At 35.5% G+C, this 26,245-nt stretch overlaps 1 pseudogene; it reads left to right on the top strand.

Annotated features, from left to right (window-relative positions):
• The first annotated feature begins 24,906 nt into the window (after nt 1–24,906).
• On the top strand, nt 24,907–26,003 carry LOC144255190 (zinc finger CCHC domain-containing protein 9 pseudogene; annotated as a pseudogene).
• The last annotated feature ends 242 nt before the right edge of the window (nt 26,004–26,245 follow it).

Raw genomic sequence — 26,245 nt, 5'->3', positions numbered from 1 at the left:
TCTTATCTTAATATCACTCTAATCTATTCACTTCTGTTTCTTTTTCTATTTTTTTTTATTTGAGGCCACTATCATCTTTTTCCTGGATCAATACAAACTACCTTCTAATCGATCTTTTTCCTCCCATCTAGAGAGAGCTTTGTCGAAATTAGTCTAATCATGACATTCCTTGCGTAAAACACTTCAAAGTCATAGCATAAAACCTAAACACAGACTGATGGATGGGGTATGTCGTGTTCTGACCCTGCAGCCCTATTTCATCTCATCCACTGCCACCTTCTACCTCATAGTCTTAACTCCAACCACACTGAATTACTTGGGGTTCCCTCAGTGTGCTATATACTCTTTCTCCTTTGAGCTTTGTTTAGGTTACAACATTGCCTGAAACTGGGGCATCTCACCACTGTCTCTATCAGATGCAGTTTTATGTGCTGTTCAGATAACTAACTTGGACTTCCCCTCCTTCTTCCTACCCAAGATTTTATTTTTATTTTATTTTTAAATTTAATTTTATTATATGTGGCTTAGTACTGTGTGATGAATCTTAAGTAAACACTTATCCCATTATGTTAATGAAAGAGTTTGTGACTTTTTAGTTTGTCCCCTAAACAAATAATAATTTAGTCTCATCTGACATTTATGCATCTAGATGGGACACCAATCACCAATCCAAAGGAACATGTATATTACACTCAGTCTTTATGTTAAATGACACATTCATAGGATGGATACAAAATACATATCCCTACATTCATCTGATGGATGCAAAATTATTAATTATAACAATTTCTCAGTATGGCAGTACTAAAAATAGTGACATTTTATCCACCTTATGACTCTGGTGACTTCTCAGAAATATAGCTTAAAGTTATATTCAAAAGTGATTTGTTTTCCAATTGAAAATTGATTTCTATCCTCAAGAACGCTTATGTTTATATTCTATTGTAGCAATGTCTTATGTACTGCTATTTGTATTCTCAAAGTAAAAACACAGCAATTCTCCTTTCTCTTAGCTTGGTAGTCTTTGGTTTGTTCTTCAACCCTTAGAGTGAAGTCTAATGGTTTTTCTTTTGTGGTAAGGAATTCACTATGTACTCAATGTATTCTCTGAAAATTGATTTTGATTCTAAGCATTTAAACCAAGATGAATAGATTCTTTTTTTTAAAGCACTATAGTTATATTTTTATTAATATAATGATTTCTTCCAATATTTTCTTGGTTTTCTTGGGTATTTGGATGGTTGAGTACCTTATTGATTTTTTTAAAAAAAATTCTTCTCTTTTGGTAGAAAGTGACTATTTCTCTATGTAGGAGGCATATGTTCCAATTTATTTATTTATTATTGCTGTGGATTAAATCCAGTGCCTCATTTATGCTAAACACACATTGTACCACCGAACTATATCCAGGGAGCTGTTGAAATATTTATCAATGCCAGAAAACAAATCATCCCAACATTAGTGGTACAAAATTTTATCCATTTTATTATGTTCACAGATTTTGAGTTTTGGGAACTCAAAAGAGATGCGGTGAGGACTACTTGTTTGGAGCTCCAGTTGGGAAAATTCAAAGATAGATCATTCAATAGCTGGGAGATACTTTCCCTCTAGGTTTAGTCACATGGCTGATGGTTGATATTGGCTATTTTGTGACTTTTTAAAATTGATTTTATTTTTTAACTACATGACAGCAGAATGCATTACAATTCTTATTACACATATAGAGCACAATTTTTCATATCTCTGTATATAAAGTATGTTCACACCAATTCATGTCTTTATACATGTACTTTGGATAATGATGTCCATCACATTCCACCATCATTGCTAACCCCCTGCCCCCTTCCTTCTCCTCTCCCCCTCCTGCCCTATCTGGAGTTTGTTTATTCCTCCCATGCTCCCCCTCCCTACCTCACTATGAGTCAGCCTCCGTATATCAGAGAAAACATTCAGCATTTTTTTTTTTGAGATTGGCTAACTTCACTTAGCATTTTCTTCTCCAACTCCATCCATTTACCTGCAAATGCCATGATTTTATTCTCTTTTAATGGGCCAAGGTCATGAACAGACACTTCTCAGAAGAGTATATATAATCAATCAACAAATATATGAAAAAATGTTCATCATCTCTAGCAATTAGAGAAATGCAAATCAAAACTACTCTAATATATCATCTCACTCTAGTCAGAATGGCAGCTATTATGAAGACAAACAACAATAAGTATTAGCAAGGATGTGGGGGAAAAGGCACACTCATACACTGCTGGTGGAACTGCAAATTGGTGCAGCCAATATGGAAAGCAGTATGGAGATTCCTTGGAAAACTGAAATGGAACCACCATTTGACCCAGCTATCCCTCTCCTAGATCTATACCCAAAGGACTTAAAAACTGCATGCTATAGGGACACAGCCACATCAGTGTTTATAGCAGCACAATTCACAATAGCTAAACTGTGGAACCCACCTAGATGCCCTTCAGTTGATGAATGGATTAAAAAATGTGGCATATATACACAATGGAATATTTTGTGACTTTTGCTGTAACCGTTGGCCAGAGCTCCAGCTGGACTGGATTGGAACTCTTCACAGTGTGGTGGAAAGTTAGAAGAATCTTTCAAAACCAAACAAAAATTTCAAACAAGCAACAAATAAACCAACAAAAAAACCAAGGTGGAGGTGTGTGCATGCATGGTATGTCATGATCCAACCACGGAAAGAGTGAAGCACCATTTCAATATCCTTACTTGGTGTAGGTGCTTGCAAATGTCAGCTGAGGTTTGGAGTAGGTGTCACACCCTAGGAGGTCAGGTTGGCCTTTTGTATGGGCCTCCTTTGGAACACAGTAGCTCAGTATACATTTATGATATAGCTTCTGGCAATGGCAACTTAGTATTGTGGTTCTCTTGAAATCTTCATATTTGTCAAAGGACATTTTGAAAACATGTCTACAGCCTGTATTTAGAATAATAAAAGGAATAGATATTCATTAAGGGAATTTTGAATAAGAAGCAAAGGTAATCAAGTATAACTGTATGCTGTGATTTACTTAATAACAGAATTGAATTCTATGGATTTTTTCCCATTTGTTTAGTATCTTAGGTCATACCTTAATAAACATTTTCATAAATTTTTTAATACATCTTGATTTCCATGATGTATACTTCTAGAAGTACAACTACCCAAAAAATAGGGTTTTAATCTTTGAACAGAAAATAGCCCTCAATGTATGTTTTCTTTCACAAATTGATTAATAATCTGTTGGCTATATTATAGGCATCTTACCTTAAATAATCAAGAAAAGTAGCTTTAATAGTTGTTATTTTTATAGTTTTTTATACATTTTTAAATACATCTCAGAGTTATTGTCAAAGAACAGGGTACAGAATAGAAATAGAAAAAGGACACTTAATTACTATATTTACTAATAATTCCTATAGATACTCATTACTACTACCTGGGAAAAATGAGTGGCCCAAAGGAATAATTAAATACCAATTTTGAGCACATCATCCCTTAACCCATTTTTAACTAACTACAGCTAAAAAGCTGTTTTAAAAAAATAACATTGTGGGTGGATAGGGAAGAACTGAGGTACTTTGAATTAGAGGGGAGTGGAGTGAAGGCAAAGGAGGGGATGTGGGGTTAGGAATGATAGTAGAATGAATTGGACATTATTATCTTATGTGCATAAATTATTACATGACCAGAGCAATTCGACATTACATACAACCAGAAGAATGCAAAGTTATACTCCATTTATGTATGATGTATCAAAATGCATTCAACTGTCCTGTGTAATTAATTAAAACAAATAAAAAAGTAATATTTAAACCCCATCTTGGTTCAGTGTGGAAAAAATAATGCAATAGTAAGAGTACCATAACTGTAGAAGTTACAGTATCTTTTCTAAAAAGTTTTTATAAGTATTTTGTTACCATCTGAAATATTCTTTCTAATCCCCACTCCCCCAGGTATATTCAACTATTTCTTACCTTATAGACATCATTATATTTTGATAAAAAAGAAACAATTCATTTGTAGTTCAACTTCAGTTAATTTTAGGATATGATAAGTCATATTGGAAAGGTGCAAGGGAAAACTGATTAAAATTGTAAATTGTAAGCAATTTTAATATCACTGAAACTTCTATTGGCTTACTCCTGTCTTATCTAAAAAGTGATGGGAATATTCTGAAACCTTATACAGAATAAAAGTGTCCAATGTTTTCTTAAGAATCTTCATATTGCTTTCCAGAGTGGTTGCACCAACTTTCAGTCCCACCAGCAATGTGAGTGTACCTTTCTCCCCACAACCTCACCAATATTTATTGTTACTTGCATTTTTGATGCATGCCATTCTGAATGTACCATTTGATACAGTTATTCCACTCCTTAGTACATACCCAAAGGACTTAAAATCAGCATACAATAGTGACACTGACACATCAATGTTTTTAGCAGCCCAATTCACAATAGATAAACTATGGAACCAACCTCGGTGCCCTTCAACAGATAAATAGATTTTTAAAATGTGGTATATATACACAGTGGAATATTACTCAGCCATAAAAAGAAATGAAATTATGGCATTTGCTAGTAAAAGGATGGAACTTGAGACTATTGTGCTAAGTGAAATAAGCAAATCCTAAAATACCAAAGGCGGAGTGTTCTCACTGATATGCCAATGCTAACTCACAATAAGGGGAGAGGGGGTAGGAAAAAATAGAACTACTTTGGACTAGACAAAGGGGAATGAAGTGATGGGAGGGAGATTGGGAGTAGGTAAGTTAGTAGAATGAATCTAACATTGCTTCCCTATGTTCATATATGAACACATGACCAATATAATCCCACATCATGTAAAACTAGAAGAATGGGAGGTTGTATTCTATATACCTATAATATGTTAAAATACATTCTACTGTCATGTATATAAAAAAAAGAACAAATAGATCACAGTTTATCAAAAAAAGTGTCACAATGTGGGTAAGGCATTTTATACTGTTATAACTACTCTAATATAATATATGGCAAATCAAAATTATTATAAAGTTTGGGATATACTATATGAATATAAGAATATGCTTTAATCTATTAAGTACTATTCCTAGAAACCAGTAATAAACCACCATGCCCAAAGGTTCTTTGGATGTTTCGTGTGTTGCTCTCCTCTCTAGGGGTAAAAACTTCAGCTGAAGCAATTGTAAGATCCAGGTTCTCATTACATGACCTTGAGTGACTCATTTAACCTTTTTAGATTTTAGTTTCTTAACTGTAACACTAGGAACTGAACTAGAGTGATCTCAGCATTCTAATGGATTTTGTCATCGTGTTTTGATTCACAGCTTAATGTGAAGGCTGAAAATTGCCAATCTGGAATTCATTAAGGAATTTTAATTTTATATGCACCGAGGAAGGTTATTAAACATTTGACCCACGTTATTTGGTAGCTTCTCTAGAGGTTCCTACCTGAGAAGTAGTTTGTAATCTTCTGATCATTCCACTCAATTATCTATTTATGTGGCACTTAATACTAGTGACTAGTTTGCTGACAAAGAAAGAAAAAAGTCCTATCGCTTAAATTTAAAACATCTGTCAGGAGACTTCGAAAGATCTGCTTATTTGCAAATAACTCTTGAGTTCTTTACTACTGTATTCATGATATTCTGCAAACTCATTTCTATAGTGGTGGAACTCCAGGTGGTATTTAGCAGAGAAATTAAGTATCTTATAACTTCTACCATCTGAACATAGGCCAGGTTCTCCAATTCCCTTGCAAGACCTGATGTGGTTATGTAGTAAAATTCTGTGCCTGTCTTTAGTCATGTATGATCTTTAACAGAAGAGAAAAGAACCAGGTGTAATTTTATTTAAAAATAACAATTAGGGCTGTGGATATGGCTCAGTGATAGAGCACTGGCCTATATGAGGCCCTGAATTCAATGCTCAGTACAGTACCATCAAAAACAAACAAACAGATAAAAAATTACTTTTAACAGTAGATGTGGGCATAAGCCCTTTTTAGCAATATTTATACTTTTCTTTTTAAAGGATATTTTATCTCTCCATTCTTGTTGATGAAACAAATTATTAATATTTACACTTGGATTTGTGGAACAAAAATACAGGTTGGGTAAAAATTTACAATGTACATATGTAAATTGGCTATAAAATTTTAAAATTACTTCTATGATGTTAACATGCTTCTTATACATCTTGTAATTTTTAAATTGAAATCAATTTTTGAGCTTTAAAAACTTTCATTGTAGGGAAAAATGGAAACAAAAGTTAATAAAGAGTGATTTAATTAATTAAATTCAATGAAAAATATCAACAAGTATATCATCAACTTTCTGGAGCTAAACTTTAAATTCAGAAACAACCATGTGGCTATAAAAATAGACAGTTTCAAATTATTGCCTTCTTACCTTTGAGTCCTTGTGCTATCAGCATTACTTAGACAAATATAAAATTATCTCTGTAATTGTATTGCTCTAAAGAATTTATTTGTTTTCAGCATTTTCCATAGCCTACATAGAGTGTATAAAGTACTGTACTAAAGAAGTGTTGCAAGGTACTGAGCCATGACTAATTTATTACCTGTAGAAATGCCTTAACACTTAATAAGGTGTTAATTGCATTCAGGTGACACAACTGTAGTTGGCAAGATAATTTGGTGTACCTTATCAGAGCTGATGGAAGTGTGGAAAGCATTTAGGTTACACTGCAGAAGAAAGGGCAATTTCTTGCAGCTCATCAGCACTTGATAATGGACACTTAGCAGTCTAACTGGTCAACGACATTTATACTATTGCCACTAATGAAAGACATTTCAATTAATAATAAGAGAAAATTGAAGTTTTTTAAGTGATTTGACTTGCTCTCTTTTAGAAAGGTAATAGTGTGACAAACAGAAATATAAATTGTTTATTTAAGTGCTTGTTATCCCCATCAGTAAGTCAATCAGGAGTTTCATGGTGCCTACACTGAATGATTTATTCAAACAGAAAGTGAAAAATTCCATGAATCACCCAGTGGTTTGTAAATTTCCAAAAAATGAGGATATGAACTAGGGTTAATGTTTGTAGCTGAGAGAACTGAGTGCTGCAAAACTGGAAGATTTTTGAGCCTTTGTTAAGATCTGCTGTAGTACATTAGCTTAGCTTGTCACTGGTATACATCAGGAATAGCGTGTTAATCATTAACATCCCGTGCAAATTTCAAGTGTTATTTTCTCATTTGGGAATCAAAATCACATGTGGGCTAGGGTTGTAGCTCAGTGGTGGAGCACTTGCCTAGCATGTGTAAGACACTGAGTTCAATTTTCAGCACTGCATATAAATAAATAAATAAATAAATAAAAGTCCCTCGACAACTTAAAAAAAAAATTAATTCACTCACATGTTTTACATATTGAACTCATTCAAGATAACAAATTGTGGTGCTGGGGTTGTGGCTCTGTGGTAGAGTGCTTGCCTAGCATGTGCAAGGTGCTGGGTTTGATCCTCAGTACCACATAAAAACAAATAAATAAAATAAAGGTTTTGTGTCCAATTACAACTAAGAAAAAAATTTTTTTTAAAAAAAGCAAATTGTTAGCATTTACAATAGAACTATATGTTCTAAACAAAAATAATTAAATATGAAATTTAAAATGTTTGAGTCCTAGAAAAATATTGTAGACTTTTAGACTCATGCTGATTATCATTTTGTTCTTCACAATTCAATTTCTAGAAATGAAATGAATTGTCAATATTTATATTTTTGTTGCTTTATTTGGTTTTGTATAGATAGAATATTGGCATAAAAGTAATAGTTATCTAATAAAAATAATAGCTGAACTGGATATGGTGGTAGATACCTATAATCCCAGCCAGGTGGGAGGCTGAGGCAGTAGGATCACAAGTCTGGGCCCAGCCTGGGAAAATTAGTAAGATTTTGTCTCAAAATAAAAATAAAAAGGGTCAAGGATGGCGGTCAGTGGTAGAGCACCCCGTGGGTGCAAATTCTAGTATTGTGAAAATAAAAATAAAAGTAAAAAATACCTGATATTTATTGAGCTGGTCTACATACTGTTTTAGTTTTATATGCGTGATTTTATATACTTTTCAAAACAGATCTATGAGGGAAGGACTAGTTTTAATATCAGTTTTTAAAAAATATTTATTATTATTATTTTTTTTAGTTGTAGATGGACCCAATGCCTTTATTTTATTTATTTATTTTTATGTGGTGCTGAGGATCAAACCCAGGGCCTTGAACATGCTAGGTGAGCACTCTACCGCTGAGCCACAACACCAGCCCTTAATATCAGTTTTCCAAATGAGAAGTATTGTAAGACTTGTCACATTCCTGGTTAGGAGACCTTAATAGGAACTGGAGTAAGGTCAGCTTAGATTTTTTTTTTTTTTGATATCTTCAGATTGAGTATCTTACAACTTAAGTGAGTGTAACTTGAGTGAAAATTGTTTTTTCCAGAACCACCCACACCTATGAGCCATAGTTTCCTTTTGTGGAATCAGGAATTAGTTTTACTTCTGTGATGGTTTATTTTCCCTTTTCTTTTTTGGGGGGGAGAAGGGCACTTATATTATGAAATGGAATTTAGCAAGATTGTAGAGGACTTACCAAATTCTCATTGTGCAAATACTGATGGAAGGATTTGGGGCACAACTGCACTCACCTTTTGAAAGATGTGAACGGCTGGCCTTCCTTAAATTTTACCTTTCACGGATGGTTCAGTTAACCAGTTGTACTGAAAGAAATTTTCTAGTGTCAGTATAGAATGCAACAGTAAAATGGAAACATGACTCATTTGGCTTTGACTTTATTTATTTGGTTGATCCTGAATTATGTGAGTCATCAACAATGTTGCTCATAAAATATTGTTGTGATAGGAGAATCTCTAGATAAAAGAATCATGCAAGAAACAGTAGGAAAACTCATTTAAGTTACTATTTTATATATTCTTCAGGCATTTCTGCCTATGGATAATGTGGGAGTTTGGAGAAAAGCTGAAAGCAATTTATTAAAATGTAGGAAATTGGTAGGGTCAAATACATTTCTGAGTGAGGGAATATGTGATTCAGTACAATCAAATAGTCTTTTCTGACCTTTTTCCCTTTCAAACCTTCCATATTTTTATGTATATGACATATATCTTACCCACGGATTAAAAATGACCCTGAGACCAAAAAAAAAAAAAAAAAAAAAAAGCAAGAAAAATTCAACAGGCAGCTTGAGATCTGCAGTAAACAGGGTAGAGGGCAGGCTAAACAAGAACAAAGACTACTGGGGTAGGACATAAAGATGTGGTTTTTGTCCTTTGGAATTTTCCAGATAATTAGTATATATTAGGGCACATACACACAGACACACACTCGTGCCCTAGTTGCTAAACAAGGAGGTAAAAAAGTCTCGTTTGTATAACATGAATAAACGGACTTAAGATTTCCTGAGTGGTTACGGAAATTCTTATGTAGAAAGTAATATTTGAGTTGGACTTTAAAATACAGGTAAGGCATTTTAGGTAGAAGTAATGAGATCATAAAAGGTGTAAGGGAAGCACTATGTAGGATTGGAATGAGGGTTAATTAGGGCCTAGAATGTCATTATAAAAGTAGAAAATGGAGTCAATGCATGAAAGGGATACGTGACTGACCACTCATTACATGTCCCATGCCCATGATGCCCATGTCCTTTGGTTTATAGTGGCTCTGGATTTGGATCCTCAGCTTGGGTCATCCAAAATATTAATAATTTTACTGGGTTATCCAGAATTAATCCAGCTCAGGGGAACTGAAAACCAAACACACACGCACACACCAGAGAAATAAGAAGGCCAATTTAGTTTTGGACAACTTGCAGGAAAATGTCACAGGGAAGATTTAAAAAAAATGACAGCTTGATTAGCTTCTACTGTAAGAAATATTTAAATGTGAAAAGTTGACTCAGGCTGTTAGTGGGTTCAAACAAATCACTTTATTTATTGGTCTGAAAACTGCTATTTCCTAGCCTTATTCCATACCTTCTTGGTACCAAGTTCACAGACATTTTTTACTGTTCATTTCTTTTCTAGCCTTTGAGGAGTTCCCACAATCTATTTCATGATTGACTGTGTCTTGGGAAGATCTTTTGAATAACCCTGGAGAGATTCTTGGGTTACTGTTGTGGAAGTGATTTGCTAAAGTTTACTGCCTCCAATTTGCTCCCACTGTTGACTTTGCCCATGTGGCTGCTGAATTTGCTAAACAATCATTTGAAGCTTTCCTAGAAATGATTCATCAGTTGTCAGTGTACTGCCTTTGGCTTGCTTCTGCTCCTTTTGGCCCAGCTATCATCAACTCTGTGTTACTGAACTTTCATGGACATTCTGGGCTTCACTCCTTATCCTCAGTCCTGCAATACGAAAATACTATCCCTTTCTCTGTGATTATTCCTACATAAGAGTTTATGAAGCCTATTGGGTAAAAAGCTTTTCTCAGTTATATTTGTTTTGTTCACCATGTGCACGAGTGCATGCACACACACACACACACACACACACACACACACAGGCACACCTTTTTCTTTACTTGGATGCAGACTACCAGTCTCCTTTGCCTGTTCAGCCTTGTGAATGAGTCAAGATCTTCCATCAGACTCTTTTTTTGTTGTTGTTTTTGGTACCAGGGGTCTAACCCAGGGGCACTTAACTACTGTGTCACAGCTTCAACTATTTATTTATTTATTTTTGAAAAAAGGTCTCACTAAGTTGCTTAGAGCCTCACTAAGTTGCTGAGGCTGGCCTCAAACTTACAATCCTCCTGTCTCAGCCTCCTGAGCCACTGGGATTACAGACATGCACCACCACGCCTGGCCAAATGCCTAACCTCTTTATACCTACAGTTTAGCTTCTGTTGCCTACCCCAGATTTATCACACACCTTTTATCTCAATAGCAGCATGACCCATTTAGAAATTAACCTTAAATACTCTAATATCTCTGTAGTAGTGTGACCCATTTAGAAATTAATGTATTTATTTTGTTTGTTGTTATTTTTTATTTTTCCCTATGCTGTAGGGAAAGGGCCTTCAATTTTTTCTTGGGATAGGGTTGCATGTTTGGAAAGAATGAAAATTATCTGATACAGGAAGGTAATCAGAGTTGTTTTTGTTCCTGAAGAAGCTGAACAGGCTCTTTTGAATTTCTGAAGTCTGAGATCTTGAGATGCTGGTAGATAGTTCATAACCATTGCTATAGAAATAAGAAGAGGGGGACAAAAAAGAAAAGCAGACTGTTGGGAGACTGAGAACACAAATGTGAGAAGAGAGATGGTAGTTTCAGGTCCATCAGAGCAGAGGTCTGAACTTATACTGAGCAAGATGAAAAATGCTGTGTATGAAAATGTGTTGTATATGACTGAAAACCAGTGAACCAAGAGTCTCAAGCCTTGGGAACCTGGATGTGGCATGCCTGTAGTTAAGCTTGACCCAGAGAAGGCAGAGATGCTGGGCAGTAGTCCTCCATGAAGGACCAGGCTTGCCTAAGCAGGACTCAGAATTTTAGCTCTGTGAGGGTAGTAGAGAGCAAGCATTCAGTTCATGCCATGCCACGTGTGCCAGGAGAGTGCAATGGCGGCTACATACTGAGAGATATTCAAATACCTCACTTCTTGAGAGTGGATGCATCAGACTATTTTTGCATAAGATAAATCCTAGAATCCTTAAATGGTCCCAAGTAGAAAGAAGAGGCTATTGTCTTTACGCTTGATCTGATGAACAAAGTTTCAACCTACATGTACATAAAAACACATAACACTGCTTCCCTCTTGAGCATCAAACAGCTCTCAGGCCCCACAGAAATCAGTGTAATTAGCAGACAGATATGGTGAAGAAGTTGGTTATGTTGAAGGCACATATTCATTGCTTCTAATACATACCAGGCATGTCCGACTCTTAGTCCCTACTCACTCAGATCCCTGATTGAATTCTTATAATATCCTGTAGGGGATGACATGATCTGCATTCGTATGGATGCCAGTCTACTTAGCTAGGGTAATGTGGAAATAATTAGCAGAGAGTTGACTAATTGGAGGAGAAAGTTTGATGGTGTAAATTGCTAGTATATTAAAATCTTGATAGGTAAATGCAATTGTCTCTTCCAGGGAATGACAGCTGAGGGTCTCAGAACGTAAACATTCAGTCTCAGGGCATCTTCTTTCCTAGCACTATTGGGAAATTTTGGCAAATTCTTCCTCTTTAATGTTCATGTTTCTATATTTTACCAACTTTATAGTTCATTATCACTGCAAATAATCCAGAAGTTTGAAAAATTAAGCATGCTTTTTAAAATTACCTTGGACATCATGACTAAACTTGGGGTATTGTGTGGTATAAGCAATGGACTTTCATTTTATCTATTAGGCAGTTAAATATAGAAAAGATCCTATTGACTGGTGCTACTTCAACTTTTATTTTAGGATTTTTCCTTACTCTTCCACCTAATTAGTTTCCTTTATCTGGTCAGAAGTTATTTTGAGGAGTCATATCCCAGTGGCTATATGTATGGTCCAGCAATTAATGGGAAATTAGAAGTCTGGCAAAGGAGCTGATTTCTCAGGGAAAGTTTGATTTTATATATATTGAGATTGAGATTCTGATAGGCCAGGCAAGTAGAGTTGTCTGGTAGGATAAGTAGATAACTCTAGTTATTGCTGAGGTGTGTGCCATTAGGAGACACTCACGAAGGAACTTGAGTTGAAGATGGCCTGACAGAAGGCAGCTGAGGACATAGTTGAGAAGAGCAGAAGTGGTGTCTTGGGGAGTGTGAAGGTGACACTCAGGCGGCACTGATTTCCTCTCCCAGTTGACTTCTGTTCTAACTCACTAGCCAAATTTCTGCAAGCACAGCAGCACCAGGAAAATGAAACCCGACAACCTTCATACTAAACACTTACTGCTTCTGGTAAATCAATCAGGCCACATGTCATGGTTTCTGCCCAGGAGGAGCAATAATCCCAGTCAGAGAACAGTTCAGAGCTTGTTAGAGCAACACTGTCACCTCGTTTTCAGAACAATTTTGTTTCCATATGACAAAATCCATGACCAAAAATGATAAAGCCAGCTTGTCTCATCCAAACTAGCAGAGAAGGCCCTATTGAGGATTGAGAAGAAAGTACATCCCTTGTGGGGAGAGCCCTGTCAATGCAGGTTCATTGTTAAGAACTATGATATGATTTGATACTTCCCATAGCACTAAATTAAAATTAAATTAAAATGCACAGTTCAATTATTAAGTTGCACACAAGCACAAACTGCACACATACAGTTTATCATCCAGTCTTGGGAATAATTCTTACCAAAGGGATCTGTCAATAAAAGAGGACATCCGAAGGATTCCCAGGTGGACAGTTCCCTTCCTAGATCATGAAAGCTAAGGAGAGACTGCAAGTGTTGTAGTTTTCCTCAGAAAGCCTTTAAAATACCCCCTCTGTGTGTCACACTTTATGGTTGATAGAGTCCCTAACTATTTCATAACCTGAGGTAAACCTCATGGCCCACATCAGGATTACTGTCACCAAACTAAGACTTCTCATATAGGTTTTGTTTGTGTTTTAAAGTATATCCTAAGCCCCAGGAGTGAGTTGGGAAAATACTCCTACTCTTGCATACCTTCCTAAGACAGAAGAAAAGACGGTTTTCCTGGATCCCTCTATATTAAATATTTCTTTGCTTATATTCTCTCAGGTCGAATTCTTATTCTACATGATCTTAAATGTATCCATGTTCTTCCCTTGCCAAATATATTTTCTGTGATCTTCTCAGTCAGATTGTAAGTTTTTAAGAAATAAAAGAATGAATAATTTGTTTTCTTAATAGTCTGTATAGATTCGAGCTAAGTACTAAGTCTGTAGATGTTCAATAAAAGATTAAAAGTAATCAAGTTCATAGGACATAAATTCAATTTATTTACATTCAAATTATTATATTTTATGCCAATAATTAGCCTGAAAGAAAGTCACTTTATTATTAGAATCACACATATACACTTATTTGCTAACACATTAGGCATTCCCTCTGTGTGTTTATAAAACAGTGACAATAACAAAAACCCCAAATTGTTGTGGATTTCATTGGCTTGTGGAAATACAAATACAGAAAAGCAAATATTATGGATCACTGATTAAGTAACTAAAGCACATGTTTAAAAAAGAAAATGATAAATACATTATTTTCTGTAAATATACTACTTGATTTGCATATATGTCAACTAAGAATTTTTTTCAATTAAGAACCTAACCATGCTATCCAATCCATTTTGAAGTCAGTGTTTCCTGACACCTGCCAAGTAACTTGTTTACTATAAATTGAAACAAATTACTAGACTTCAATATAATTCCAAAGTTTATTATCTGGTAGGAGAAGCAAAATATAAAAGTTGATGTTTTCAAACTTACTACACTGAACTCTAATAAGATTCATCTCAAGATGACTCTTCAAAAAGGACTCTAACACATGGAAAATTAGAGGTTTTTTTAAAATTGATATCAAATCAAAATTCAGTATCAAAATCCATCAGTATTTAGGATAGGCATCTGCATTATTTGTCATCAAAAGCTCTAATGAAGGCAAAAGATAGCACTTATAATTATTATCTAAAATGTGAATTTGCTTTTGGAATTTTGTCAGAGTACATTTTCTTGGAAATCTTTTCCTCTGAAAATCCTGTTCCCCTTAATAACTTCAGATGAAGCCAGGAGCAGGTTAAGGAAGACTGAGAGTTGTTTGCTTTTAACTCACAGGTTACTCAAGTCAGGAGTGAAAGCATGAATTGATTCAACAAAGCCTTTATTACAGCTCCTTTGTACAAATATGAGTTTTCACATGCTATGAAATTTGATATTCTATTTTCAACCTGCCAGGTCCAGGTTTCTGCCTAACTGTGAAGAGAAGCTAGGTCACTTAATTTATGGATAATATTGGTGTCGAGGCAGAACGATAGTCAGACTTTGCAGATGGAGGATATGCTGTTATAGATTTTAAGAGATTTCTTCTAATTTATGATATTATAAGAATTAGTGCCCTGTGTGGTGGCACACATCTGTAATCCTAGCTACTTGGGAGACTGAGGCAAGAGAATGGTAAGTTCAAGGCTAGCCTGGGCAATTCAGTGAAACCCCGTCTGAAAATAAAATTTAAAAGGGCTGGGTGTATACTTTAGTGACAGAGCACTTGCCTACCACATGTGAGCTCCTGGGTTGAATCCCCAGAATTGAAAAGCAAAAAACAAAACAACAAACAAAACAAAAGGAAGGAAAAGAAAAGAAAACAGAACTAGTCTGTCATTACAAAACATGCAGAATCTATCCCTTTGTACCCATGGTGTCTATATGGAAAATTCAACAAACCAAGGATAAAATATATATATATATATATATATTTAAGTTGTGCTTGAGCCAGGTGTGTGGTACACACTGGTACTCCCTTTGACTCTGAAGATTGAAGAAGGAAGATCCAAAGTCTGAGGCCAGCCTCAGCAACTTATCAAGATGTTGTCTAAAATAAAAAGGGCTAGGAATGTAGCTCAGAGGTACCGTGCCCCTGGGTTCAGTCTCCTGTACCAAAAAAAAAAAAAAAAAAAAAAAAGTAGGAACATTGTAGTGAACATGTGAACATGTTCCTTGTCATTATTTCATAAACAATGTAGCAGAACAAATACTTATATAGCATTTACATTGTTTTAAGTGTTATAAGTAACGTAAGCATGACTTAAAGCATATGGGATAATGTGCATAGGTTATATTCAAATGTTATACCATCTTATATCTGAGACTTAAGCATCCATCAGTTTTGGTATCTGTAGAAAGGAGGGTCCTGAAATCAGTACCCCCAGACAAAAGGGATGACTGTACACTTACAACCTCATACTACTCAACACGCTACATTTTGTATTTATAGAATTTACTTAATCAACCTATAAATCCTATTCAAAGTCTGGTTCAGTTTACTTTTGTTAATTTTTCCTCAGATACCTTCTTTCCCTTCCATCTGCATCTGAAACACAGGCAAAACTAATTAATCCCTCTATTTGGCTCATATGGTGCTCTGTTTACTACCAATCTACTCTGTGCTACTGTTAGATTTTTTATACATTTCATTTGTACTTGACATCGTGTGGTATTTATCGGCTTATTTTACTGAACAAAATAATATTATCCAGGTTCATCTTTATTTTTTCAAATGAGAGGATTTCCTTCTTTTAAAATTCTGGAGAGCATTCCCCTGGTTATGTGTGCCACATTTTCTTTATCCATTTGCTATGGTTTGAATGTGTCCCTCATGCAAGCAGGTATTGCTAACTTAATTCCCAATGCAACAATATTGGAAGACAGAAGTCTAAGACTTCTTTGTACTTGCCTGTGTTATGACTAATCACATTGTAGATGTGTTACTTATTTACGTAGTTGCCTCCTGAGTGAGATTGTGGATTCCACCAAGATGGTGATCAGTTACTATTCATTTTTGTAACTGAACACAATACTTGGATAATAGGTTCTATTTATAGGTGAAAAAAAAAAACAACTTAATAGCACACATGTGAATGAAGTAATGTAAATTACATGAATGAGTAAATGAATATAGGAATAGATGCATCAGGAGTATCTCTTCTGATTGTTTTTTTTTCTCCTACCATTACAACTTTCAATCAAATTTGGGATATAATATTTATAAAATAAATTATGTCCAGTTAAATCGAGCAATTTAAGGCATCTTTTAATATGCCTAAAACCAACACCACAATCAAGATGCAGAGAATGTCCATCAGATCCCAAATTTTCTTAACCCCTTTTGGAGCCCACTCTCCCTCCAGTTGCCTTTAACAACTATTAACCTGCTTCCCATCTTAGTATATTGGTTTGTATTTTTTAAATAATATGACGGACACCTAGGTTGATTTGATATCATGACTTTTGTAAGTAATGCTGCCTTAGACATGGGAATGAAGGTATCTCTTTGATATACTAATTCGTTCCCTTTGGATATTTACCCAGTAGCATGATTAACAGTTCACATGGCAGTTCTATGTCTAGTTTTTGGAGGAACCTCCATTTTGTCATCATGATTGTACTAATTCACATTCCCACCCACAGTGTATATGTTCCTCTCTCTCCACATCCTCACTAGCATTTCTCATTTTTTGTCTTTCTGATCATAGCCATTCTAACTAGGGGGGTGAGATGATATCTCATTGTGTTTTAATTGGCATTTCCCAGATAACTAGTGCTGTTTTGCATTCTTCTGAATATTTGTTGGTCCTTTGCTTATTTTCTTTTGAGAAATGTCTATTTAGATCATTTGTCCATTTAAAAATCAGATTATTATTATTATTATTATTATTACTGCTATTGCAGTTGTTTGAGTTCCATGTATATTTTGAATATTAATCTTCTGTTGGATAGTTTGCAAGTGTTTTTTTTTTCCAATTCTGTAGATTGCCTCTTCACTCTGCTGATTACTTCCTTTGTAACAGTTCTTATCATTACAAAAATAAGTGTTGAGTTCTTATCATTAGGAAAATATTAGCTTGATTTAGCCACTAGACAATGTATATATACATCAAAATATCATGTTATACATCATAAATATATACAGTTTTGTCAGTTTGAATAGTGCATTAAAAACTAATGAAATCAAATGACAATGTATATATATGGTTCTGTTTCTGGATTTTTCTATCCCTTTCTCAGTAAGTCTACTTCTTGCTGCTACCTACATTGTTGATACAGCTTTATCATAAAATCTTAAAATCAAGTAGTCAATTCTTTTACTTTAGTTCTTTTTAAAAATTGCTTTGGCAATTCTGAGTCATTTGCATTTCGATATAACTTTTAGAATCAGCTTGTCAGTTTTGACAAAAACGCTTTCGGAAATTTTTATCACAATTGCATTGAATCTCTAGATCAATTTGGAGCTAGGATACTCCTTTAAAATGCTTCTAAAAAGAGTAACAACAAATTACTAGTATTATAGTGATGGTGAGAGTAAGACAGACTTAGCAATAAAAGTAAAACAAGGTCTAACGTGGATTTCAACTACTTCTATGTCTTCAGAATTTTGCATGGAGATAACCTCAAATAAACCTTGAATAAAAATTTCCTGTAAGGAAACAACAAAAAACTTACCTATACCTAATGTCCCAGTTTATAATGAAGTACATTTTCTAAACCTTCCCCTCCTCTACCCTTCCCCACCCTAAAGAAAGAAAAACACAAAGGATATTTATTTTGCACACCATACTTATACTTGTTTTAAAAACTATTCTGCCAATGTGCAAATAGCCCAGCATTTACAAGTTCAGGTTACTAGGTACTGGGGAAGTACCTTCCACTCAGAACCTCATCCTTTCTGCAAACTTCAGCACCTCCTGATGAGCAGAAGGAAGTGTTTTCTTGATTTAGATAGCAACACATCAGAAGAGTTAAAACTACTTTCAAAACTACTTCACTTGGAAAGATATTTTGCTGTAAAAGAAGTTTTCAGAAAGCCTCAGAGGGCAAATGCAGAGAACTGTAGCTATTTGAAATTTTTCTTTGACCTTTAAAGAGCTAATATTTTCCTTCATCTGCTTTTGCAAATCTCAAGAGTTATTTTTGTTAATTTTCTGGTCTTTAGTATGTTCCCATGGACACTTTTTACTTAGAACTGAACTTTGTCACACTTAGCATGCATTGAAAGTAGAGCAGTGCTACTCAACAGTATTATGAATAGAATAAACCAGCACATGTCATGGACTCGAGATAATTGCGGAATGAAAAAGTACTTTTCCAATTAATCAAGCATGCAAGATATTACACTCTATGCCTAAATCCTGGATTTCTCTCTCTCTCTCTCTCTCTCTCTCTCTCTCTCTCTCTCTCTCTCTATGGTTTACTCATTTCATTGTGTGCTATTGGGGACATTCTTTTTGGCTTAGCAAGTGTTCTTGGTATTCATCCCCAAGATGAAGGATGTGTTACTTGTAACGGCTCCAACTCTCACTGGAGGACAAGAGCTGGGCAAATACTGTCTCTCAGGATTGACTTAGATTCCTTACTCACAATTCAGAAATTTTTCTCAATCATGTAGTCCCACTATTTTCTGTTTTAGATGTACTTCAAAGGTAATTCATTCATTCAAGAAAATATTTTCTAGGATATGGAAGGAACATAGATTTGGATGCTTAGAAAGCTTTGGTTTGGTTTTATGCATTTGTTTGATTCTTATGCAGTTTTCATCCTTGGATTCAAAAGCTAAGAGAGAATCTAACATCAACTCTCTTCTTCAATCACTACCAAATTATTTAAGTCAATCTAAACTTGGAACAAAACAATGGAATTTTTGTCACAATTTCTAGTCTTTCAAATTCTTTTGTGTGTGTGTGTGTGTGTGTTTTTCTTTTTCATACCTGGGATTAACCAGCCTTTAATAAATAAACCACATTTCCAATTCTTTTTAATTTTTTATTTTGAGACAAGGTGTCACTAAGTTGCTCAGGAACTCACTAAATAGCTGAGGCTGGCTTTGAACTTGCTATCATTCTGCATCAGCCTACTGAGTCACTGGGATTACAAAGGTGAGCCACCACACCCAGCTCTTCCTTCAAATTCTTTTTTTTTTAAAGGAGAGAGAGAGAGAATCTTTTCTTCTCTCTCTCTCTCTGTCTCTGTCTCTCTCTCTCTCTCTCTCTCTCTCTCTCTCTCTCTCTCTTGTAGATGGACACAACACAACACCTTTATTTATTTTTATGTGGTTCTGAGAATCAAACCCGGGTCCCGCCCTTGCTAGGCGAGCGCTCTACTGCTGAGCCACAATCCCAGCCCCCTTCAAATTCTTATATCAATCGCCCCACCCCCCCCAATCCCTGCCTGCTCTCAGGGACATAAATTACATATATATGTGACACACAAACATAGAGTGGTGGGATGGAGGACAGAGAGGGGGAGAGGGAAGGGGAGGAGAAAGGAGGTAAGAAGGGAGAGGGGAAGGAAAAGGCAGAGGGGGGTGGGGAGAAAGGGAGAGAGGTGGTTGATTTATTTTATTACTCCTTTTCATTAGAAATCCAGCTACTTTTTTTCTTTCAAATTTGCTAATTCATGCTAATTTATATATTCATTAATATACCAAAATTACCTGGTATCCAGTGCATGTCTTTTTCTGATACTAGCATGTGGGGATATGAAAGGATCAACAACTATAGCTCTTGGCCTCTCTGGGCCCTGTCTTCCCACAATGTGTATGCTCTTACAGCTCTTACAGCTAGGACTGTGGTTATCATCTCACATGCACCATAGGGAAGGAAGACACCTGTCCTGGCTGAGTGTCTCCCAGGTGCTCTGCTAGGCGGGTTTTACATGTGAATCAGTGTTTCCCCATAGTATGTGCACCCTGGGGCACACAGGTAGCTATAGGTAGGTGATCACATCATTGATTGTCTAGACTATGAGCAAAAATAATGTTACTAATAATTACACCAGGATGACAGAAATAAGCTTTCCAGACAACTGAAAAAAAAATGTGACCGTCCTGATGTTCGGCAATGTGTATTTATCTTTGTGATATTTTCTGTTATATTAAGTGATAATTTTTATAAGTTACAAAGATTTGAAATATGTTTAAGGAACACAGTAAGAATAAATAATATACTTGGTGTTAGCTGGCCTCAATACAAATTGTGAAAATAAGAAAAACTAAGATGTGAGAAATGTTTCATTAATTAAAACAAATCCGCGGAAGATAATGTCTTTTTTTAATTAATGAGGAGAGTGAAGCTGGAGAAGAAAATTTTCCCAATATTATGAGTGATAAGTAAGTGAACAGGTATTTAAACCCCTTACTCTATAACTCAAAAAATCCATGTTTCCCGAATGATTCCGGAGGCTGAGGCAGGAGGATCACAAGTCCAAAGCCAGCCTCCTCAACTTAGCAAGGCCCTGTCTCAAAATACAAAATAAAAAGGGGTAGGGTTGTAGTTCAGTGGTTAGCACCCCTGGGTTCAATCTCTGGTATCAAAAGAAAGAAACAAAAAATCCTAAAAAAAAAAAAATCCATATTTCTTTCCTAATGGGATATCTGATTATTAATTTTATCTTGTTCAGAGTCTAATGTTTTCCCTCTTCTTCTTAAATTGAGAAAAGGTGAAAATTTTTCTGGTCCAGTTTAAGGTAAACTGTGCAGTTTCATGCAGCTTAAAGTCTGGGATTGTATTGCCTATGGTCCTATGGAATCTACCAGCTCTCCTAGGTCCTTCAACATTATTAAAGCCTCCTCCAGTCTTCTCAGGTCTCTAATTCCAGATAAAGAAAATGCTTACTCTCTGGCCTTTGAACAGGCTCATTTGGGGCCTTATATTATTTTGCTCACCCTTTCTGTATCCTTTGAGGAGTGGGTTTAACATGTGAGTCAGTGTTTCCCCATAGTATGTGCAATAGCCAAAATGTTTACCCCCACCCCTTCATGTGACGAAACTTAATCCCTAATGGTGTATTACTTGGAAAGGGAATTTTTTGGTATTCATGGGGGCAAAGCTTTCCATAAATGGGATTAGAACTTTGATAAAAGAGACCCCAGAGAACTATTGTCCCTTCTGCCATGTCAGTACAAAATGAACAGATAGTGATGTAGCAGTGTAGGAACCAGGAAGTGGGTTTTCACCTGACTCTGAATCTGCCACTGCCTTGACCTTGAACTTTCCAGCAGCTGGAGCTAGGAGAAATAAATATTTGCAATAAGTATTGGAATTTATAAGCCACCCTGACTATGGAATAACAAGAATATTTTTACAGCAGCCTTAACAGACTAAGACAAAGGGTATTTCTCTAATGTACACGTTTGTCCAGAGCAAAGGAAGGATTCAATGTTTAGAGCTGATTTAATCACTGGAAAAACCCCACCTTTACCGCACTCAAGTTAAACCTTTATTCTCCAATCTTGGTGATCAAATGTATTTCATTTCACTTGAAAACAATTTTTTGAATGCTTTCATAGCCCGGAACTCTTCTAAACCTTGGGAAGCTCAATAAACAAACCAATAAAAATATATATGGCAAGCTAGTGAGAAACAAAGTCAACCAATGAAAAATATTAGATCACAAAGCCCATAAATATGAATGTATTTAATACATACATACATATTTATATGTATATATTTAAATATGTATGTTGGATATTCATAAAATTTTCCTTTCTTAGGTAAAAAACATATAAATGTTGACTTTTTATTTCCCCACTCATTCCAGTGGATGAACTTGCACATACTTTGGGTCAGTGCATCCCAATTTGGAAAGTAATTTTAAGCAACTGTTTACAGAAAGCAAGTGGCCTTAATGGCTGATTCCATCTTTCTTGAAAATCTGCTTGTTTTAATTCCATTCTACCATCACTATCCAAATTTTTCCTGTTTCAAAAATGAAACTGCCTATATTTCTGATTCCTACCGGAGGAACATGCTTTCTGAAACAAGTCACAACCGGTTAATAGTTCTGAGCTCTGAAAGCAAGGGACCTTTCCCAACTCAGGTTCATTGGTGAGGAACTCAGGTTGTGAGATCAATAGGTAATTTTGAGGCAAAAGAGTTTTATGATTCAGTAACTACTTCTGGCTCTTTTCTGCCCATATAACATCCAATTTAGTACTTATCAAGAGTCTAATCCTTATATTTAATGGAAATACTTTAATTTGCAGTAAATATAAAAAAAATTTAAGGATAGGGAATATCATTCCTCTATGCCATTCCTACTTCAAATTGAAATGAAAAATAGATACATGAACAAATTTATTCACTGATAATCATTACTAGCTATTCCACAACAAATATTGTTGATCATCTTTTGCGTGTTAGCCACCCTATGAAGATCTTATGGACTTGACAAAGGACTCATCCAGGATCCCTGTCTTTTGAATAAAACTCTTTTATACTAGATAATTTGTTGAATTTAGCCTGTTTTCTCAACAATAGCAACATTTCTGATTTTCCACTGTTCCTTAGGCTAAACTTTTTGCTCCTGAGATTCTAAAGAGGCAATAACTACTTTTATTATTTTTTAGTTCATGGTCTATAAATACACCTGGTAATATGACTCACCAACCACTAGGCATCCCACACAATGAGACAGAATTGTTTGGGGCCACCAAAATCTGGTTTTGAGGGGGTGCTGTCTGTTTTCACAGCCCGGACTCCCTTCTCCTCACTGGAGTCTTTTCAAGGACACCTCTGAGCAGCTTTGTGCAATGCAGTGGGATGTGGTTTTATGCAGAGCTTAGGGTAAGGTGTAGGGGTAGGGAGAAAAAAAAAAATCTTCCCTCTAGTAAATTGGCAGAAAAGCATTTCTAAAGGTTACACACCACCCACACATTCCTTTCAAATGATCAAAGACTTACAAGAGGTCATGGAAGGAGAGAAGAGAGGGAGCCTGGAAGAATTAGTTTTTAAGTTCTCTGTATTGCAATTCTTGCTGAATAAGGGACAAATTAGTCCTTGTTAATCTTTTATTATATTTCTAGATTGAAGGATGCAAACATTAAATTGAATTAATAAACAGATAGCTCTAAAATGTGCAGTATGCCAGTTTCCTATACCTCATCCCAAATCCGAAACAATTTTTGTTCATCAACTCTATTTTTTCCTCTTTTCTTAATTTCTTTTTTTAAAAATTTCTATTTATTTATTTATTATTTATTTATTTATTTATTTATTGGTTCTGGGAATTGAACCCAGGACTTTGTGCACACTATGCAAGCAGTCTACCACTGAGCTATTCTCCCAGACCCATCAAATCTTTTAAGTGTTTTTTTCATTATTATTATTATATTTTTTTAAGGGTTCATTTTCATGGTTGGTCGTCTTTGCTTCCTAGTTTCAGTAGCATACACAAAACTTGTTATCTTGGTTTTTCTGGCCCATCCCAAAGCGGGAAGTACTCAACATTTATAAGAGATCTGTTTGAACATGATTTCCTCATCCACTGGTAGTTTCTATACTTAAACCCAGTCTTTCCAATTGGCCTTAGGTTTGCATGGGTCTCTTGGGTCATTCTTTATAGCTTTGTTCTGGCTCTTGCTTTATTTTCATCAAAACGAGTGAAATCCTCTCTCCTCTATATTTTCTTAGTAATATATACCTGTGTTAGAGCTTTAGTCAGAATGCACATTTTACCTGCTGGCCTCAGCCTGATATTGTAATCTCCTCAAGAGAAGGGACTGTCTTGTATGCCTTTTTATCCCTGTCTCCTAACAAACTGACAAGTAATGGATACTCAATAAATATTTGTTGAAAGAATTAAGACTTTTTTTTTTAGTTGTTTAATTTGCAAAGCCCCAGGCATAAATCTGTGGGGTTTTCTCTTTCTTTTCTTTCTTTCTTTTTTTTTTTTTTTTTTTTTTGACATGCCCTACCAGGTGCAAGTAGCTAGAGGGCAGAAATTTTTTATTGTTTAATTCCTCTTTGCCATGTATTCCCCTACCTTCTTTCCTGGTTTTCCTGATGTCTTGGTCCATGCCCAAACAGAAGACTTCTATCACAATATGGAAGGAAACATATAAGAAAACCTTTCAAAGGTACTTCAACTTTTCAGTTAAAGGAAATTTTCCAGTAGGCTTGTGCTTGACTCTAATAACTATTCTTTGAATACTAAATGCATATGGTAACTTGCTCATTGCTAGTACTATATAAGTGATTCTCTAAACAAGGCACTCCCTGTCTCTGTTGTCCAGTAACCAGTTGTGTTCTGCTCTCCTTGTTGCTACTCTCTGTTGTCTTATAATGTCTGAGCTAACCCCCACTCTAGCACTTTATTTGAATAAATGTCATGCCTTTTCTTAACCTTGGTCTCAAGGCATACTCTTGATTTGAAAGGGAATTTTACTTTTTAAAAAAATTTATTCTGGCTTCTCTGGCTTGCTAACTCGGCTGCTCTGGAGGATTCACGCGAGGACTGATAAGGTACCTCTGATGCAACATGACCAGGTGGGCACGAGTTACTACCACACATAATAAGAGACCCTTGCCTGCAACATCATGGGAGGACATGAAGAAGGGGTCCTTGGAGGGAACAAGCCAAAATCTACCAAATCGTAAACAACCTGAAGCCAATAGACTGTCCCTTAAAAATGTTGCACCCCAAGCAAAACATAAAAAGAACAAAAAGAAGAAAGAGTACTTAAATGAAGATGTGAATGGTTTCATGGAATACCTAAAACAGAACTCACAGATGGTTCACAATGGGGAGATGATAGCAATGGACAGCCAGGAAGTAAGGGAAGAAATTGCAGTTGCTTTAAAGAAAGACAGTCGACTAGAAGGAAGATGATTAAAAAGACAAGCAGCAAAGAAAAATGCAATGGTATGTTTCCACTGTAGAAAACCTGGCCATGGAGTTGCAGATTGCCCAGCTGCCCTTGAAAATCAAGATATGGGCACTGGAATATGTTATCGATGTGGGTCCACAGAGCATGAAATAACCAAGTGCAAAGCTAAAGTAGATCCAGCTCTTGGTGAATTTCCTTTTGCAAAATGTTTTGTTTGTGGGGAAATGGGGCATCTGTCCCATTCTTGTCCTGATAATCCCAAAGGACTCTATGCTGATGGTGGTGGTTGCAAACTTTGTGGTTCTGTGGAACACTTTAAGAAAGATTGCCCTGAAAGTCAGAATTCAGATCGAATGGTCACAGTTGGTCGCTGGGCAAAAGGGATGAGTGCAGACTATGAAGAAATTTTGGATATGCCAAAACCAAAGAAATCCAAAACAAAAATACCTAAAGTTGTCAATTTTTAATAACGTTCAGTACCGTTGTTAATTACTATCACATTGTTACTTTCCAAACTGGGCGTGCTTTACAAGTTAGGCTTCCTTAACCCCAAGAACAGTTTACTTCATTCTGTCCATCAATGAGTACTTCTACCGCTGTTTGGAGAAAGTCACTGAAGAAAAGCACAAGATGATTAAATTGGATTCTCTGAAAGAACTTGTTTTTAAAGGAGAAAACTTAGACAAAACTAAGTTATATAGTTGATTTTATATGTATGTATGTGTATGTATAATATATACATATATATAAAACAAAAGCATACTGCTTTGCATTTGTGGATGAATTTTTGGTCATATTGTTTTCTTGGTGTAAAATATCAATTTATTATTATACTAGAAATTTTTAAATTGCCATAAAGTCTGTATTTTTAAAATATTGAATAAAAATGCACTTGCTGTTCCCTGAAAAAAAATAAAAAAAAT

This window comes from Urocitellus parryii, chromosome 1 (genome assembly GCF_045843805.1).
Source record: "Urocitellus parryii isolate mUroPar1 chromosome 1, mUroPar1.hap1, whole genome shotgun sequence".
Classification (NCBI taxonomy): domain Eukaryota; kingdom Metazoa; phylum Chordata; class Mammalia; order Rodentia; family Sciuridae; genus Urocitellus; species Urocitellus parryii.
This window is presented reverse-complemented; position numbering and strand designations above follow the sequence as displayed.